The following is a 14,440-nucleotide window of genomic DNA, read 5'->3' as shown; positions in this document are numbered from 1 at the left end:
TGTGTGTTCAGCCCATCGGGTCGCTGCTTTCCCTCCCGGGATCCTGGGCCTCCCAGGATTAGTCTATGACTGAGGCGTTGGCTTGCGGGGGAAGAGCTGTACCCCAACGGCAATTGATTTCTTCTGTGTTCTTTCTCTCTCTCTCTCTCTCTCTCTCTCTCTCTCTCTCTCTCTCTCCTCACTCTCTCTCTCTCCTCCCTCTCTCTCTCTCTCCTCTCTCTCTCTCCTCCCTCTCTCTCTCTCTCTCCTCCCTCTCTCTCTCTCTCTCCTCCCTCTCTCCCTCTCCCTCTCCCTCTCCCTCTCTCTCTCTCTCTCTCTCTCTCTCCTCCCTCTCTCTCTCCCTTGGTCTCTAGACACAGGAGATGGAACCCAGGGATACTCTACCCCTGAGCTACACCCTCAGTTTTTCTGGTTTTTTGAGACAGAGTCTACATTGCCCAGACTGGCCTAGCTCTTGAGATCCTCCTGCCTCAGCCTCCCACGTGGCTGGGACCACAGGTGTGCACACAAGGCCTTGCTTAGTTCTGTTCTTTGAAGAGACTTCTGAGCCCATGTCTTGCCACCTTCCATTGATACTGTCCACAAGGCAAGGACGGGGCGGACAGGGGCGGGCAGGGGCCTGGAAGAGGGCCATCGCCTTCTCTGTCCAAGAATTCCCAGACGGGTCTAAACGCCCCCTGGCTCTCTGTGGTCCCTGTGAGTCTTAGATTCCGTCTAACTGGGGAAGGAGTCTGCTGCTCTGGAGAGTCATTATCCTAGGGTCCAGGACCTTGTGTGCTTGTTTGCGAGATGAACGTGAACTCACTTATACACACGGTTAAAATGGAGCCTATTCTGAAGAAGGTGCTTTTACATTTGAAAGACCCGTTTTCACATCATGCTGTTGGTTTGAAGCCAGAGCTAGAGAGAGCGAGAGAGAGAGAGAGAGAGAGAGAGAGAGAGAGAGAGAGAGAGAGAGAGAGAGAGAGAGAGCGCCAGCCTCTTCCATCTTCAATCTGCCTCCTCTGGCCCAGGTCTCTAGAAAAGCCCTGTGAATCGGGAAGGTGAGTACAGAGACTGCACCTTTCCCCCTAAAGGGGCCATTAGCAAGTGGCCTCAGCTGACCACTGTGATGGGCACTTCCCTTCCAGGTGTCCTGTCTGTAATTGTCACTAATGCAAATTCATGAGCTGTTTCATTAGCTGAGCCCCAAACCTATATCCTGATCTGTAGTTGAATACTTCACTGAATTAGATCAGGAAAATCAGAATAAAACTCACTCACCGGTGGCAATGAATGAGTCAGGATTAACTAGGGGGCGGCTAGAGGCTCTCCCCTGCCGCCCGGGCTGAGTGCAGGGAAGCTGGCCGCCCTCCAGAGCGCCCTGGAGTGTGGGCCGTGGCCGCTCCCAACCCCCACTTCCCCTCCCGAGCAGCCATTTGGATCCACAGTGTGCCCCAGAGGCCGGGGTCGGAGGGTTTGTCCCCAGCGCAGCAGAGCTCAGAGGTGGGCCTCGGGACGTGATGGATCACCAGGGCTCCGACCTCATGACTGCACTCATCCCTTGGGGGATTCGTAGCTGGGAGGACTATCGGGAAGTGAGGAAATTGGAGGAGGTGGGACTCAGTTGCAGGGCGTTGTCCTGGGGGCACGCCCTTGGGAAAGCTATCCTGCCCCCAGCCCCTGGCTGCTCTCTGGCGTTCTCTGCCTTTCTCTCTCCCTCTCTCTCTCTCACCCCGCTTCCCTTCCTGGCTGCCACAAGGTGGCCAGCTCTCCTCCGCTAGGCCCCTTCACCATGATGTTCTACCTCACCTCATACAAAAAGCTGCAGAGCCAACCAGCCCCAGAGGCCAACCTCTGAAACTGTGACCCAAAATAAACCTTTCATCCCTGAAGTCGTTTTCCTCAGGTGTTTTGTCACAGCAAGGAAAGCTGACTGATCACCCAGCTCCTGGGCTGTGGGCTGCTTCCCTCCTTTCAGGGCGCTCAGGGAAGAGGAGCAGAATACGGGAGGGAAGAGGTCAGTCCTGTCCCTCAGTCGGGTAAGCAAATCGGAAGGCTCTCTCTGCCTTCCGTCAGATGTGGAGAAGACAGCTTTGGTGGCCTTCGCCTTCAACCTTCACTTACCGCGCAAAGGGAACTGAGGCCCAGAAAAGTCAGGAGACTTCTCTCCAGTCACACTAGTAATGTCTCAAAGGACAGGAACCCTCATCCAGCCTCCAGATTCCACTCTCAGGCCTCTTTTCTCTGAATCATGGTGCCTTCCCACTATTGGGTAATCACTCACTCATCACTCAATACCCATTACGCGGAGGAGGCTGGCGAGATGATAGAGGGAGGGGAGAACATGGTCCCCCTTCCAGGTGTGACGTGGAAGGGGACCCAGAATCTAGAGAACAATAGACTGTCAGTTCTGGTAGACGTCTGTGGACCATGCTAGCAGCAAGTGAGACCAGACCCTTTATGTCCTGGCAAAGTCCAGGTGGGCGGAGCATTTCAGTAGAGTCGAAGGTGAGGTGGCAGAAGTACGTCTAATGAGAGCTCTCCCTCCCATCCAGAGAATCCGGGACAGAGCTTTGAGGGCAAAAATGTATTCAGGGGATGTGTGAACACCAGAGAGAGAAGAACGCACAGGTAGCAGGAGGTAAAAGCAACTCATGAAGATGCTGTTTAGTCACCTGCCACCAGAGGTGCCTGGAGTGTCACCTGTGGAGACGCTCTGGGAACAGGTGGCCAATGCAGGTCTCAGGACTGTCTCCCTCGAGGCAAGGGAGTGGAGTATCAGTACACCCGCTCCAGGGTCATTGTCCAAGTCGGCTCTGGAAGGTACTGTTGAGTGCTGGGCATTTCCTGCCTGCCTTAGGTGGACAGAGTGGCTGTCTCTCAGGCACAGAGATGAGGGTTCTGGAAGTCACACCCCCGAGGGAACACACCCATGGTCTGGGATTACCCATAGCATACCCTGTAGCATCGGCCACCCCTGAGCAGAATGGCAGGCCATTGCCAGCCATGACAAGGCAGGGTGTTTGCAAGAGCATGGTCTGTGAGGAAAGGAGGCGTAATGCTGTGTCACGCCCAGCGTCCAGGAGGGAGGACGGGACAGAGCCTCAGTATAGAATCCGGGTGTGCAGAGCATGCTGTCATGACAGATGGCAGGTAGGGTGGCAGAGGAGTCTGGTTGGGATCTTGGCTTTCTGGGGAAGGGGTGGAGAAAGGGCTTAGAGGAAATCCCAGGCCAGTACAGACCAAGACTTGGCTGGTGCAGGTCTGAGGAGATCCAGGCCCTCCCTACTCGAGGGTTTGGAGCCGCCTAAGCTCCCAGAGAGCAACTGCAGAGCAGTCCCCAGAGCTCCAGGGCTGGACTGGGCACCGTGGGGTGCTCCTGAGTCTGCCTCCGGACCCAGGTCTGCCTTGGCTCCCAGCTAGCCTGGGTCCTAAAGCAACTTGTTGCCAGAGTTGGGAAACCCTGAAGGACTGGCAGAGCTGCTGCAGCTGCCCCTGGGCTGCCCAGCCCATCTCCAGCTCAGCTTGTCCACCCCAGCCCCTTGGCTCTGCCCCGCTGCCCGCTGCCCACCATCCTCCCACCAAAACTTGGCTTCCCTGAAGAGGAGGCTTGCTGCCATCTAAACTTCTCCGACTGCCGTTTCTCTTTCCTTGACTTGCCCCCTCTTGGACCTCAGTTACCCCCTTTCCAGTGAGAGGATTGAACCGAGTCCCAGGAAGTTTCAAGACCCAGCATCACCTTGCTTTCTCCTCTGCAGACACCCCCGAGGGGCCACGTCACGCGGGTGCAGGACGGGGACATTTCCCTCTTGCTGCTGGATCCGGGAGGGCTGGATGGGGGCAGCTGAGACGGGGTTAACCAAGACTGGGGCTGTAGGGAATCGAGGCCCAGAGGAAGGTGACCCACAGCGTGGAGGTGGCCTGGGAACACTGGAGTCCCTCCAGAGCTGCCGGGACCGGGGCCAATGGCATCATTGTCAGCAGTGTCCCCGGCTTCGACCACGCCTAGCCCCGCCCTCAGCAGTGAGGAGCAACGGGTCACTTCTTAACCATAACCCAAGTTCCAGTGCAGAGACTGGGCACAGCAAGGCCTCCTGATGACGGCAGGTAGGTCACCTGACATGGAGCCCCAGTGATGACCCTGAGAGTTTCTGTCTTAGGCAGCTTTTCCACTGCTGTGACTCAATGACCCGACCAGCACAATTATCGAGGACGAAGGGTTTATTTGCGGGCTCAGAGTTTCAGAGGTCCTAGTCCATAGAAGGCCGGCTCCATTACTCGGGCCTTGAGGTGAGGCTGGACATCATGGTGGGAGAGGGTGGCAGAGGAAGCAGCTCACACCCTCAGGAAGCAGAGAGCAGGGCGGGGGAGATAGAGTCTCCACTCTCCAGACACAAACTACACCCATAGCCAGGTCCCCGTGGCCGCTCCCTCGAGCCCCACCCCATGGCCTCAGTGACCACTCAGTCAATCCCACCAGGGATTAATTCACTCATTAGGTTAAGACTCTCACAACCCGATCGTGTCTCCTCTGAACCTTCCTGCCTCGTCTCACACGTGCGCTCTGGGGGGACACCTCACATCCAAACCAGAACAGCGTATGTCCATGGGGTTTCGTTTTAGTTCCTGGTTGATCATCTGCAGCTTGACAGGAAGATGCCAGGAGGGACTGGCAGGGAGGTGGGGGACCAGCCTTCCAACCCTGGATCTGCTGGCAATAGGCCTTGCCACCTGGGCCAAGTCCCCTGGCCTCCTGAGAGTACCCGTAAGATGCAGATGCCTGGCACGTGGTCTCCAGGGACACACGCGGGCAGCCCAGCCCTGCCCAGGGCTCACGCGGGGCCTGTCCTGCTCTTGCCTGAACAGATGGGCCCACTCCACTGTTCGTACCCGAGGGACAGCAGCCACCTGTAGGTCAGGCCCAGGAACATTGCCCCAAGGTGGTTTGCTCCTCATGGAGGTAAGAGAGTCACACTCTCCCGCTAGTGTGCCTGGCCCTGGGTGAAGAGGTGGCCCCCTTGCTCCCTCTCACAGCCGTGGAAGGCAAGCCGTTCCAGCTGGCTCTGCTGCTCAGCCCCAGAGCCAGCAGCCTCTGTGGTCCCTGCTGCCTCAGCTGGGAGGCCGTGTCCCCACGCTCTCCCTGGGGACTCCCTTTTTCATTTACATTTCCAATTTTCAGATGTGTCAACAGTTTCTGCCTCTCTCCTGCAAGAGGAAATGGAAACTTGAAAACAGAAAGGTAAACTTTCTGGAAAACCACTCAGCCTGGGCTGTGGGAATGGTGTTTGCCCAGAGCAGTGGCCCTGGGGGACTGAGAAGTCCCCAGGGTCATCTGGGGGATCTGCTGCCCTCATGCTGACACCACAGGAGTGTGGCTCCAGTTGGGCCCTGGTCTAACTCCTGTGACCCTCGACTGTCCATCCAGACCCTCTGGGTCTGTGTACTCATTTTTTTAAAAGTAAGACATAATTCACCTATCATAGAATTCACCCCTTGTAGAGTACACTTCAGCACCTTTTAGTGTATGTACAGAGATGCGTAACTATTACCACTAATTCCAGAACATTCTCACTGCTCCAGAAGGAAATCCCATATCCAGTATCAGCCACTGCCCACACCCTCCTCCTCCCAGCCCTAGAAACATGTTTTCCAAGAGTTTCACAGTCTTAGAAGTCTAGATCTCTGATCTATTTTGAGCAGCCTGCTGTAGATGGCGTGAGGTAGGGGTCCAGCTTCTTTCCTTGCATGCTGACATCCAGCTGTCTGGTTACCATCTGCTGAAGAGAGTGTGCTTCCCCACGGAACTGTTGCAGCAGTCTTAGAATGCCTGGAAAAAACCTTTCTGCTGAGATTTGACCCTCACACGGGTTTCTCTCTTAGGCTTAGTCGCCACCTACCAAAGGCAGGGACTGGGTAGGAATCTTTGATGTTTCCCGAGAGGCCAGGTGCAGGGCTATTCAAAGCTATGTCAATTGCATCATTCTGGAAATGGCTGCGGGTACCCCCTCGAGAATGTTGGATCAGAGTTATTGCACGTCCCACGAAGCTCACACGGTGCTAATTGTGTGCAGTGAAATTCAATGAAGCCAGGCTCAGGAAGCAAAACTGGGGGCTTCAGATGACTTTATGGTCCAGACCCACTGGGGCAGCCTGCACGGCTTCATGGAGAGATCCTGGCAAGCTGCATCTTCAATACTGCTCCTCAGGAGCGGAGAGGAGGAAGGGCCTGCATCCTGCACTGGTGCCACCAAGGATAGACAGGCATTTAAGGGCTGGAAGAAGGGCAGCCAGGCCAGGGAGTGGGAAAGGGATTTGGAGGCAGAAGAGCCGGCCAGCAGATCAGCCTCAAGAAAGAGAAGCATGGAGAGGTGGAAGGGGCTCTTGGAGCTGGAGAGAGAGAGGTGGTCCTGGATAACTGCTCAGGGGCAGGGTCTCCCAGCCCTCTGTGATTGCTCGAAGCTGTCCTGGGAAAGCCAACTCGCCAAAGAGGAATATGAAACAGCCCTTCCTGTTCCTGGACACAAATTGTTAAAATAATGGGTTTATGTTTCAAAGGTTTCTTTCCCTGTGTTTGATCAATAAAATGTTCTTTAGATCAATACAAATGTAATTTGGCTGCTGGCAGGCATTTATAGCATGTGGTGGGGAAGTCACTGCCCACAAGCTGAGCTCGAGACTATCAGACAAGCGTATTGCTGGGTGAGCCGTGGACTTTGCTGGAAAACAGCAAGCAGGAACAAACGAGGTTACCAGCCAATAAGCTCGCTGTTGGCACCGACATCTTGGTGCCAGCATTAATCCCTTCAACACAAAAGCTTTCAGTAGCAAGAATCTGGCTCTCCTAAATTCATTTTTAAAACTAGATAATAAGAAGAGTGGAATTGCTGGTGTTTAGTTAGTGCTTCTCATGTGCCAGAAACCGCCCGGAGTGTTTTCTGTGATTAACTCACTTGCATCTGACACAGGCCCAATGACATGAACCCATTATTATCGTCAGCTTATTGTTAAGAAGTTGAGGCACAGAGAGGTTGACTAACTTGTCTCTAGGTACACAGCTGGCAAGGAACAGAGTTGGATTTGCACCCAGGTAGTCTGATTACAGAGGATCTAGGGACCATATTAAGGCAACTTCCATCAATCACCATCTGGTTAAATGCTTGCCTCACACCAGGCACTGTGCTTAGTACTTTGGCATGTTTTATTTTCTTTCTCCCCTAAACCTCGTTCCTGTAGGTGTCGTTACAGGTGAGGAGACTGAGACTGCCAAAGTTCAGTCACTTGCCCCAGGTTTCTTTATTAGGAAGTGGCAGAGTCAACCCTTGGATTGGGGTGTCCTGACGCCCCTGCTGCTATGCTGAACTGCCTGCAGGGCAAAGCATTCCCTCAAAGGGCTGCCTGCCTCAGAGATGAAGGAAGCCTTCCTCAGGAGCCCAAGAACAGCCAAACCCTAGGGCAGAACGGGGAGCCCGCGGCCCTGGGACCCCCTGGCAGAGTGAGCAGGCTGCCCTGGGGCTGCTCGGGGGGCGAGACCTTCCAGACTCCAGAGCCCCCGCTCTGCATGCAGCCGGCTGCGCTCCCCCTGGCTGAGGAGGAGATAAGTCCGAGTGAGTTCTGGGACATTCTCTGAGCCCTTGCTTCACTGCTGTGGCATGGCAGGGCTCTGAGCGGACGAGAGGCTGGGGGTCTGACCCACTTTCTGCAGACCACCAGCTTCGTGAAGACGGGACAGGAACAGCGCCCTTGGCAGGGCCAGCATGGCCGCCCTTGGGCCCACCAGCAGAGAGGCCTGAGCAAGATGGCTCCCTGTGCGGCCTTGCTTCCTTATTTTTCAAGCGACGGCTTTGGCCCAGTGCATCCTTGGTTCTCCACGACACGGTAGGAATCAGTGGACAGAGGCGGGTGATGCTGAGACAGAGGTCAGTCTTTTACTCATTCTGCCATATTTAGCGAAGGCCCATGGTGGACCAGGTATGGGATTCAGCACGACTGACCTTCCTCATCTTCGGGAACTTAGATTCCAGAGATCTGAGAGAGGCCCGATCGGCTGTTCATTCACTCGTCCGTTCTCTCGCTCGCTCGTCGCTCGCTCCTTGTCAAGCACCTCGCCTGGTTCAGCTGCAGCAGGAGCTCCCTGGAGTCCAAAGACCAGAAGCCCAGACCCTGGCCTGAGGGGCCCAGAGACCTCAGCAGAGATGGAAAGTCGGTGAGGACGTTGTAAGTTTGCGACAGAAGCCAGGCTTCTTCCAAATCCATCCCCAGGTGACAGAAGAACTGGGTAGGGAGGGCGTTAAGATCAGGGCGGATCCCGGGTCAGGAGCAGGTGCCCAGGAGCCTCCTGGGCTCTCTGGGCACACTCACAGGCGTGCCAGGTGAGTGGAAGGTGCTCACCAGGGCAGGCTCTGGGGGAGCCACGGCCTGCTTCAAGGAACATGCAGCAACATGCTGGGTCCTTGCCCACCTGAAGCGTGGGGTGGCCAGCTGCCGCGCCTGCCCCTGCTTCCGGGCTCCCTGGAGGGGAGGCCGTGCTGCACCCCAGGGCCTAAGTGCCTGTCGTCCACAGCGCCCCCTCCCTGGGGCCAGAATGTGCTGCTGCTGCTTCCACCCCTCCCAGGGACGCTGAGAAGGGGACCTGGCCACCCCCAGAGCTGCACACAGACTTGCCCTTCTCGGCATCCACGTCCATTTTCCTCCAGCTTCTCTTCTGAGATGGTCCCCATGTGGTTAGAGTGTGACCCCCAGGGATCAGGGGCTGGGAGCCGATTTCCTGGGGTGGCACTCTGGAGAGATGGTGAGACCTTCAAGAGGCAGGTCCACTGTCCACTGGGAGGTGGTAAAACTGGTCCCTCACCTCGTGGGCCTCCTGTCTCCCATGGGATCTCCCTCTGGTGTGCACTCTGTCACCACAGTCACCCTCCTGGAGGTGGTACGTGTGAGGGACGCTTGTCAGAGTGGGTGCCCCGCCCTTTGGACTTTCAGCCTTTAAAACTGTGAGCTAAGGAAACTTGTCTTTACACGTGCCCAGCCTCAGGTGTTATATCATAGTAACGAAAAATAGAAGAATACGCTTTCCCTAAATCTCAATATTTCTTTTGGTCCCTGCTGTGCCGGGACATGACCTTCACTGCAGTTTGGATCTGAAGTTTCCCCTCAGTGTTCAAGGACTGGTTGCTGGCCTTGGCGCTCCTCCAAGGTGGGCAAACCTTGGAAGGTAGGGCACTGTTTGAGTCGGCTTTTGCATATGGTGACCAAAACACCCAACAGGAACAACTTAGAGGAAGGACAGTTTATTTGGGGCTCATGGTTTCAGTCTATAGCTGGCCAAGTCCATTGAGTTGGGTCCAAGGTGAGGCAGCACATCAAGGGGAGGGCTCAGCCGAGGAAAGCCGCTCAGCTTCATGGCAGGGTCAGGAAGTGGAGGAGGGCACAGGGAAGACACACCCCTCCAGGTGCACCCACCTGTCTATAGTTACCATGAGTCCATTCAAACTAGGATGGACTGAGGTGGCCACAGCTCCCACTGTCCCGTCACTGCCCCTCTGTGTGTTCCAGCATTAATAGCAGCTTTCAGGGGACACCTCATGGCCAAACCATAGTAGGTTTAGTGGAAGAAGTTAGGTCCTTGGGACATTCCCTTGAAGGCATTATTGGGACCCTGGACCCTCCCTTCCTCCCTCCCTCTCTCTCTCTCTCCTTCCTGATGCCTATGCAGTGAGCAGCTTCCACTCCTGCACACTCTGTCATTATATACCACCTCATCAGAGGCCCCAAAGCATTAGGACCAAGTGACCTTGAACTGAAACCTCTAAAACTGTGAGCCAAAATAAACCTTTCCTCTTTTTAAGTTGAACTCCTCAGGCATTTTGCCACAGTGACGGAAAGCTGACAGATATAACCTTCAGCAGGTCACTTCTGCTCTGCCAACCTCATTGTTCCCATTTGTAAACTGAGAATAATTTTGCTGTCTGGGTGGGCTGACAGCTGGGTGGAAACCCTGATGAGATGATACACACAAGAATAAGATGCCGTGTCCTGCCAGTGGAGGAAGCGGTAACGTGGAGAACACTGACCACATGCACCAGGGCCCTGGAGGAAGAGCTGGAGGATCGTCTCTCTCTGTCCAGGAGGAAGACCCCCGTGCTGTCAGCAATCTCCGAGCAGCTCTGGTGCATTGGACACGGGAGGGGTTGATTTTGTGCCCCTCATATAAGCACCGTGGCACTGATTCGTATGTACGAGGGAGGAATCTCAGGCTCTGAGGAGTGACATGTTCTGCCCAAGGACACGAGCTTTGCATGAAGGACTTGGCTTTGTGGGGGAGTCATCTGACTTGTTAAGCCTCCATTTTTTCATAGGACACTAAATTCTGCTCCCAGCAGCCTCTGGAAAAATACAAAGTGTTCTGTATGCCTACCTTTAAATACAAAGCCAGAGCTTCCAGACCCAATTAGGAGCAGGTAATTGCCTGCGGGTGGTGGGGAGTTGGGCTGTCTGCTGGATCGACACAGAGTCTCTGAGCTAGTCTCCTCTAGTTATCAATAAAACGCTACAACAAAATCATTATTTGGCAATGTGTTCATTTAATCGTTAATCCCACAGGCTCCGCTTGGACAATAGCCATGGCCACCTCTCTGAAATCGTGTTCTGTGTCAGTGTTGTTGGCTTTGCTGCCCGTTTCTGGCAGAGAGGTGTCCTGTGAGGGAATGACCCAATTTTCCCGGGCTTCTGTCCAACCTCACAGTCCCCATTTCCTCTCACTGGGAGACCCTGGTCCCTCCCCCAGAGTCTCAGCCCTGACTGGACCCTGGGGTGTCCCTGGGCAAGGCAGGCAGATGGCCACTACCTAAGCCCTGCCTCTGGGGAACACTGCCACCAGGCAGCAGGTGCACCGGCAGCAGCCCCCAGCAGGCCTGCAGTCAGGGGCTCTCAGCAGTGCGACCACGTGTGTCCCTGGGCTTTCTGCCCAGCCTTCCTGCCTGGCCCTGCAGGCAGGCTGCAGGAATGTGCGCTCCAGCCAGACAGTAGCCTGTGAGACCAGGGCTGCTCAGCACAGCGCGAGGTCTTCCCCGGGGAGCTGGCTCCTCTCCTGACCCACCTGTGACAACCGTGACTTGTCTCCTGGCAACAGACACCTGCCTGAGCCGCCCTGAGGTTATTGAACCCGTCAATCTCCGTGTATAGCAGCGGGCCTGATGCATGGGACCAGGCAACACCGAGTCTCTCTGTCCTGTTTTTGGCCAGTACAAGAGCCTGAGCTGCAGGGCTCCAGGCTGCTCGCTGCAGGGTCAGTCCTGCCAGAATCATCACCTTGCTCTCCGGAGCTGCAGGGTGACCTGCTGATTGAAGGTGGAGGGAGGCTGCGCGCTCCCTGCCCCTTCCTCCCCTGGGGCTCCTTCCTGCTTGGCAACTTCCCACCACTTCGTTCAGTCCTTGAAACAGACACAGAACCGCAGAATCCAGGGGACCCACATGGCGGTACAGTGCATGGTATCACACAAGGCAGCGGCCACAGCTCTGTGACTTTCCTGAAAGGCAGGAGGAGTTGCTTCCTTCTCGTGGAGAATGTGAAGAACTCCCATCTTAACTCTGGGCAGGAATAAGGCCAGAAAGTGGTTTTTCCATTTGAGGTACCTCCAGAATTAGCTGCTGGAAATAATGGGCCAAGGGAAGCTCTTGCCCACACCTGGCTATCACTCCTTGCTCAGGCGTGGTTCCTTCATTATTCCAATAGAGGCGTCGACCACACTTACTCTACACCAAGGTACGTGTGGGGGATGCTCTTAGGAGCCTGATGAGGTCCGGCACTCACAGCTCAGTGTCCCTGAAGTGACCACGTTTGGGATGATGCTGAGGGTGCTCAGGACGCACCAGCCTTCTCTCTTGACTGCATCTAGCTACGGTCCTCAGCTCTTCTCTTGCTTCTGGTCTAGGCCAAAGCTGGTGAAGCCAGAGCTCTCTAAATTCCACACGAATGTATGTCACAACAGAGGAAGGGAATCCACAGCAGCTCCGACCGGCCACATGCTCCAAGAACTCAACGGACACTTTGGAAAACCAACGAGGCCCTTGGAAGACTTGCTAGTTTTATCAGATTATTCTGTTCATTGTGCAGAACTTTGGGGCTACGCTATTTCTATCCAGAGAAAAACTTTGCATGGAGTTGTGCAAAGGGATTCCAATTTGGTGTGGTGTAGACAGCATTCACGGGGCCTGAGCCTTAAACATGGTGGAGTGGCAACCAGGCATGTTGGTCCTTGGTTAAGAGCTCTAGTGTCCCACAGAGGTCTGTGCAATGACTGGGTCCCCAGCCTACTGGGAAGTCTTCCAGTCATTGGGAGCATGTCCTCAAAGGGAATGGTGAGACCCTGCTACCTCCTTTTTCTCTCCTTTTCTCCCTGGTTTTCCTGAGGTTACTGGCTTTACTCCACTATGTTCTTCTGCCATGAGGTGCTCTCTCGCCACAGGCCCAAAACCAACAGGGACAATCAGTCCTGAACTGAAACCTCCAAAACCATGTGCCAAAATAGATCTTTTCTTTAATACGTCAACTTATCTCAGATATTTCTAAAGTGATGGAAAGCTGATTAACACAGGAGGCAAGCACAAGACCAGCCTTCCTTCTTTTGGTTGACCTAACCATAATCTTGCTATGATTCAAACAACGAGACTGGCATGTTTGGAGGGCCATGGCATGGCATTAGGATGTCCTTACGGGAGAATTTTGGTTTGCCCTTAGTGTGGGAACATCAGAATGAAACTTCTAATGGGGCTCGAATCCCTCCTCTAACAGGAGGATCAATCCACAGTGGGTCAGCCCCGTCCACTGCAGGGTTAGTCCATGCACGAGAAGGTTCCTCCTCCCCCTGATGAGCAGAGCTATGCTTCCGGGGGCCTTTCACTAAGTTTGTCTTATTTCCACTCCCTGTGCCGTATGGAACGAGTCTGATTCTTCTTCCTCATGACGGCTCTTGAAATTTGTAAAGATGGTCATTTGGCCCCTTTGTGTCTCTTCTTCAGACACAGGATCTCCTGTTCACCCAAGACAGGGTTCAGTCTTCAGTGGTTGCTGCCTCCGTTTCTCATCTTTGGAAGGTCGCTGACTATTCTCATCTTCTTATGTCAGTGACAGAGGATGGATGATCCCAGGGGCCTGTGTGTGGAGGATCAGATTGGACACGAGGACCTGGAAGGAGAGAAAATAGAGATGTCGATTCCAGGAACTGTGCACAGAGCAAAAATGGCCAGACAGGGAACTAGGAAAGCAGAAAACAGGGGGTCATCAGTCAATCAGGGAACACCGGCCACTGCCTGCAGTGACGTTTTAAAATTCATTAAAATGACAACATATTATTTTGACAGATGTTCTTTATGAAAAAATGAAAATATTACAGGTAAGTGGAAAATATCCCTGGAGCCCACTCTTATTCCTTCCCACCCAATCCCAATCCCTTTCTGACATTTCCAAAGCCCATCATGCCTTCGTTTTATGGATGTCCCACAGAGCTTTTACCAAGTAAATGTACGTATGTGTGTGTATGACTCGGGCTTCTCCAGAGAAACAGAGCTACAGGTAGAACATCCCTATTCCAGAAGTCCAAAAACCAAAATACTCCAGAATCTAAAACTTTTTGATTGAGTGCTGACACGACAACAGTGGAAAATTCCACACCTGACCTCATGTGACAGGTCACACTAAAGCACAGGTGTATGAGCTAACCTTTTGTTGCTGTGACAAAATACCTGAGAAAATCAACTTAGAAGAGAAAGTATTTATTTTGGTTCATGGTTTCAGAAGTTTCTGTCCAAAGTCACCTGTTTCCATTGCTCTGGGCCTGTTGGGGGGGCAGAGCATCACCATGGAAGGGCAGAGTGGAAGAAAGCTGCTCATCTCATGTCAGCCAGGAAGCAGAGGCGGGTGTAGAGGTCAGGACAAGATACAGTCCCCCGGGGCACAACCCTGAGAACCCACTCCCTTCAACAGGCCCCACCTCTTTGAGTTTCTAGAACCTTCCAATAGTCCAGTCAATGATGAGCCTATCAATGGATTAATCCATAAATGAGATCAGAGCCTTTAGCCTCCCAAAAGCCCCCAAAGCCCCTCATCTGAGCCCTGATACCCTGGAATTTGAGCTTCAACACATGAGCTTTTGGGGGACATTTCAGATCCAAATCATGTACTAAAAATGTTACATACGTGACATTCAGGCTACGTGTACAAGGAGCGTGTGAAAAGTACACGGACTTTGTGTTTAGACTCGAGTCTCAACCCCAAGAGATCTCATGATGTAGGTGCAAAGATTCCATGGTCCAAAAGCACCCCAAATCTAAGCCCCTCCTGGCACCCAGCTTTTGAGATGAAGGTCGTTCAACCTGAAGTGACCTGTGTGTCTTCTGCCTCCAAAACAGAGGTCTGCATGGTTCCCAGCCTCTGCGCGGCAGGATTGGGAGCTAACATCCTGAA

The sequence above is a fragment of the Sciurus vulgaris genome (genome assembly GCF_902686455.1).
Source record: "Sciurus vulgaris genome assembly, chromosome: 18".
Taxonomy (NCBI): Eukaryota; Metazoa; Chordata; class Mammalia; order Rodentia; family Sciuridae; genus Sciurus; species Sciurus vulgaris.
The sequence above is the reverse complement of the archived record's forward strand: the minus strand, read 5'-3'. Positions refer to the sequence as shown.